The sequence below is a fragment of the Prionailurus bengalensis genome, chromosome B2 (assembly GCF_016509475.1).
Source record: "Prionailurus bengalensis isolate Pbe53 chromosome B2, Fcat_Pben_1.1_paternal_pri, whole genome shotgun sequence".
Classification (NCBI taxonomy): domain Eukaryota; kingdom Metazoa; phylum Chordata; class Mammalia; order Carnivora; family Felidae; genus Prionailurus; species Prionailurus bengalensis.
Window position 1 is genome coordinate 49,833,768 of NC_057349.1, and position 6,028 is coordinate 49,839,795.

Here is a 6,028-nt window from a genome sequence, read left to right on the forward strand (position 1 = left end):
GAGCTGCTAAAAATATGTGTGCAGGTTTGGTGTTGGTTGTAAGTTTTCAATTCCTTTGGGTAAGTACCAAGGAACTTGATTGCTAGATCATGTGGTAAGAGTATGTTTACTTTTCTAAGAAGCTGCCAAACTGTCTTCCAATGTCTGGAAGTAGGTGTACCATTTTGCATTTCTGCCAGAAATGAATGAGGGTTCCTACATCTTCACCAGGATTTGTTGTCTGTGTTCTGCATCTGGCCATTCTGATAGATATGTAGTGGCATTTCAGTGTTGTTTTAATTTGCATTTCCATAATGACATATAATGTGGAAAGCTTTTCATATGCTCATTTACCATCTGCACATCTTTTTTGGTTAGGTGCCTGTTAAGATCTTTGGCCCACTGTTTAATCAGGTTGTCTGATTGCTAAGTGTTGAGTTTTAAGAGGGCTATGTATATTTTGAATAACGGTACTTTTGCAAATATTTTCTCCCAGTCTGTGGCTGGCCTTCTCATTCTCTTACATTGTCTTTTGCAAAGTAGATATTTTTTAATTTTAATGAAGTCCGTCTTACCAATTATTTGTCTCATGGATTGTGCCTTCAATGTTGGGTGTGCTTTTTTTCCAGGGGAAAAGATAGTCATACAGCTTGACTCATTTTCTCCGAAGGCCCAAATCAGTCTTTACTAATGACATACTATTAATAATTAGGAAAATTGAAAATCATTGTAATGGATTGTTTTCTCATTTTTTCATGAGAAAATTTCTCACTTTTTTCTTAATGCTTATTTACTTGTTTTGAAAGAGAGAGAGCATGCACATGCACATGTGAGTAAGCAGAGGAAGGGCAGAGAGAGAAGCAGAGAGAGAATCCCAAGCAGGCTCTGCACCAGTCAGTGCAGAGCCCGATGTGGAGCTTGATCCAACAAACCATGAGATCATGACCTGAGCGGAAATCAAGAACTGGACACTTAACCAACTGAGTCACCTAGGCACCCCCTCACTTTCTTTTAAATGAGAAGCATGGATAGATACATAGTAGAATACAAAGGATAGACACAGTGTATATATATAGTTTATAAACAAGAATGGTATTATGAACATTTCTATTATAATGACATGATAAAATATTATTACCAAACCAAAGCAATGATGTGAATGTTTGCATTAATGTTATTGATATTAATGCAAACTTTTAAGAAATTCAACAGATGGAACATTAAAATGATCAAGCAAGTTTTATCTAAGCTTACTCTTCATTTGTAATACTTATTTGATCTGTTAATATACCTGTGGAAAAATGTGCTGAAAAACAACTTGTCTTGCATTTTAAATAAAATTTAAAAATTAAGACTGTGCTTTTCCATGTTTTATTATAATTTTTGAAATTCTTAATGACTGGTTTATTAGATGGATAAAATGATGTATTGATATCAAACCCAGAAAGAAAGAGGTCTTACTACTATTTTCTTATCTTTGCTATAAAGTATTTCCAGATTTTTTTCAATGTCTGGATAGAGCAGGAAGGAAAGGCATGGTAGTGAGCATCATCTATCATTCATGTTGAAGTGGGAAAAAGATGAGGGCCTTGGGCCTATATTTCAGTCCCATCTGAAGAGATCACTTCTTCATTGGTATTCCAGAAAATCCATAATGCTCCTCAAACTTCAGGTAGTTCATGTGAACTAGAATTGCAGAGGTGTAGATGGTATCAGGACCTAGAGACGCCCTGAGGTCTAGCAATAGGAAGGGGAAGATGAGCAATCAGGGACTGATTACTGCCACAAGTGGATCAATGTGTTATTTATTCCAAAGTTTCCTCAGAGATAATCTGACCACTTGTCAGGATAGCATCCTAAGTCAACGCCTCCAGCTACCCACAGCTTCACTTAGCCATGGTCACAAAATGTAATATTAATGTGAGAGGTCATTTCATTCCCTTTATTTTTGTTTAAAGTTTTTTATTTATTTAAGTAATCTCTACACCCAACACGCGGCTCAAACTCATGACCCAAAGATCAAGAGTTGCACGCTCTTCCAACTGAGCCAGCCGGGAGCCCCTCATTCTCTTTAGATCTCACAGTGATTTTGTCAAGCCTTGAAGGCGTTGCCTATGAGAAGGATAAAAATCAAGAGCCAAAAGGAAAAAAAAAACAAATGAACCCAAAAGAAGCCAACCAAAAAACAAAAACAAACAACAAAGGCTTTCTAGTCTTTGTACTAGAAATGGTGAACAGATGTTCCTCAAATCCACAGATATGGCCTTAAGTTAAAATAATCAGAATTTAGACACATCAAAATTTGGGGACATGGGACATGTACATGGGACATGGGACATGTACATGTACTGGGACAGAGAGCCCAGGGGTTTAAAAATCTAGTTATAAATAGGAAAGCAGAGGTAGTGGGTGAGGATCTTTTCAGAGGGGAGAGTTAATAGGGGGTTGGGTTATTGATGAAGGTTGTTCAACATACATTCACTCTTAGTAGACATTAAAATCAGATAGACTCTCACCCCTCTGGGCCAACACAAATTAATTCTCAGGATTCTCAAGATTTTGAAACTCTAGGATTATGTGTAGGGTACAATTACATTTTATTACTAGATTTTCCTATGACATGTCATGAAATGGACATCCCTCCGAAGTGGGACATCTTAATCAAGGTAAATTTCACCTCCCTGTCCCTAGCAGGGCCACACATGGGCAGAGAACCTAAGATTTGTGATTTGGGGGACAATCTTATGGACATTAAGCAACCATTCTCAACACTGGCTGCACATTATAATTATCTGAAAAACCTTAAAAAATATCAATGCTGCAATACTGTACCCTGAAAATTTTTTGTAAAACATCACTGAAAGCAATTTAAAAAGATGTAAGTTAATGAAAATATCTCAGGTCAATAGATTGGAAGGCTCAATATTGTTAACATACAATATTCTTCATACTGATATATAGATTCAGTGTAATTCCTATCAAAATCCAGGCTCTCTTTTTGGTAGAAATTGACAAGCTGATCCTAACATTCATATGGAAATGTAAGGGACTCAGAATAGCCAAAACAATCTCCAAAAATACCACAACAAAACCAAAACAAAGTTGTAAGACTCACCCTTCAAGATTGCTTGGTACTGGCATAAGGATAGATGTATAGATCAATAAAACAGAATTGAGAGTCCAGAAATAAACCCATGTGTCTATAGTTAACTGTTTTTGGCAAGAGTGTCAAGACATTTGGTGGGGAAAGAACAACGTTTTTAAACGTTGGAATGACTGGATATCCACATGCAAAAGAACAAGTTGGATTCCTACTTCATTCTATATGCAAGAATTAACCTAAAATGCAGCAAAACATAAGTTTTAGAGGTAAAATTATAAAACCATAGAAGCAAACATAGATGTAAATCTTCATGACATTGGAGTAGGCAATGGTTTCTTGGATTTGATACCAAAAGCACACGTAATAAGAAAGAAATAAAACTGGAGTTTACCAAAATGAAAAATGTTTGTGTATCAAAAAGTATTAGAAGGAAGTAAAAAGCAACCCATGAAATAAAAAAAATTATTTGTAAGTCGTATATCTGCAAATCATATATTAGATATTATATATCAACATGTCTATTGATATCTATCTATACTCCAGCATCCAAAATATATAAAGACTTTTACAACTCAACAATAAAAAGACAAATAACCCAATTTAAAAGAACTTAAATAAACATTCTTCAAAGGAGATATATAAATGAGTGATAAATACATGAAAGGACTGTCAACATTATTAGTCATGAGGGAAATGCAAACCAAAATATAATATTCCTAAAAACATGTAAACTGCCAAAAATGAAGCAAGAAGAAATAGAAAATCTGAACAGACTGATTACCAGCCATGAAATTGAATCAATAATCAATTAACTCCCAAAAAACAAAAGTCCAGGACCAGATGGCTTCATAGATGAATTCTACCAAACATTTAAAGAAGAGTTAATACCTATTCTTTTCAAACTTTTCCAAAAATTAAAAGAGGATGGAAAACTTTCCAAATTCATTGTATGAGGCCAGGATTATCCCAAAACCAAAGCCAGATAAAGACACCACACACACAAAAAGGACTAGAGGCCAACATCTCTGATGAGCATAGATGCAAAATCCTCAACAAAAGACCAGCAAACCCAATACAACAATACACTGAAAAAAATCATTTACTATGATCAAGTGGGATTTATTCCCAGAATGCAAGTGTCATTCCATATTTACAAATCAATCAACAGGATATATCATATCAACAAGAGAAAGGATAAAAACCGTATGATCATTTCAATAGATGCAGTAAAAGCATCTGACAAAGTGCAACATCCATTTATGATAAAAACCTTTAACAAAGGAGATTTAGGAGATTTACCTCAACATAAGAAAGGCTACATATGAAAAACCCACAGCTAACATCATACTTAATGGGGAAGAACTGAGAGCTTTTCCCTTAAGGTAAGGAACAAGACAACGTCTCACTCTTACTCAACGTAGTACTGGAAATCCTAGCCACATCAATCAGAGAAGAAAATGAAATAAAAAGGCATCCAAATTAGTAAGGAAGAAGTAAAACTATCACTATTTGGGATGACATGATACTATTTATAGAAGACCCTAAAGATTCCACCAAAACATACTGATAGAACTGATAAATGAATTCGGTAAAGTCTCAGGATACAAAATCAATGTACAGTAATCTGTTGCATTTCTATACACTAATAATGAGTCAGCAGAAAGAGAAATTAAGAGAACAATCCCATTTAAAATTGTATCAAAAATAATAAAATACCTAGGAATAAACTTAACCAAAGAGGCGAAAGAGCTGGACTCTGAAAACTGTAAAACATAATAAAAGATACTGACAACACAAACAAATGGAAAGACATTCCATGGATTGGAAGAATAAATATTGTTAAAATGTCAAACCAATCTACAGATTTAATGCAATCCCTATAAAAATACCAACAGTATTTTTCACAGAACTAGAACAAAATCCTAAAATTTGTATAGAACCACAAAAGAGCTTTGCGCAGTGGCAGTATCGTAGCCAATGAGGTTTATCCGAGGCGCGATTATTGCTAATAGAACCACAAAAGACCTCAAATAGCCAAAGCAATCTTGGAAAAGAAAAACAAAACTGGAGGCACCACAATCCCAGACTTCAAGTTATATCACAAAGCTGTAGTAATCAAAATAGTATGATACTGGCACAAAAACAGACACACAGATCAGTAGAACAGAATAGAAATCCCAGAAATAAACCCATAATCATTTGGTAAATTAATCTTCAACAAAGGAGGAAAGAATATGCAACAAATGATTTTGGGAAAACTGGAAAGCTAAATGCAAAAGAATGAAACTGAACCACTTTGTTGCACCAAAAACAAAAATCAACTCAAAACGAATTAAGAACCTAAATGTGAGACCAGAAACCATAAAAATCCTAGAAGAGAGTTTAGGCAGTAATTTCTCTGACAATGGTCATAGCAGTATTTTTCTAGATATGTCTCCTGTGGCAAGGCAAACAAAAGCAAAAATAAACTATTGGGACTACATCAAAATAAAAAAAAACTTCTACGTAGCAAAGGAAACAACCAACAAAACTAAAAGACACCCTACCGAATGGGAAAAGATATTTGTAAATGATGTATCTGATAAAGGGCTTGTATCTAAAATATATAAAGAACTCATACAACTCAAAATCAAAAAACCAAATAATCCAATTAAAAATGGGGAGAAGACAAGAACAGACATTTCTCCAAAGAAGACATACACATGGACAATAGACACATGAAAAGATGCTCAGTATCATTCATCATCAGAGAAATGCAAATAAAAATCACAATGAGATATCACCTCACACCTGTCAGAATAGCTAAAAACAAAATGTCAGGAAACAACAAGTGTTGATTAAGATGTGGAGAAAAAGTAACTCTCACGCATTGTTGGTAGGAATGCAAACTGGGGTAGCCAGTGTGGAAGACAGTATGGAGGTTCCTCAAAAAATTAAAAATACAAC

At 34.7% G+C, this 6,028-nt stretch overlaps 1 pseudogene; it reads left to right on the top strand.

The window, feature by feature from the left end:
* The first annotated feature begins 5,030 nt into the window (after positions 1-5,030).
* Positions 5,031-5,148, top strand: LOC122490741 (annotated as a pseudogene).
* The last annotated feature ends 880 nt before the right edge of the window (positions 5,149-6,028 follow it).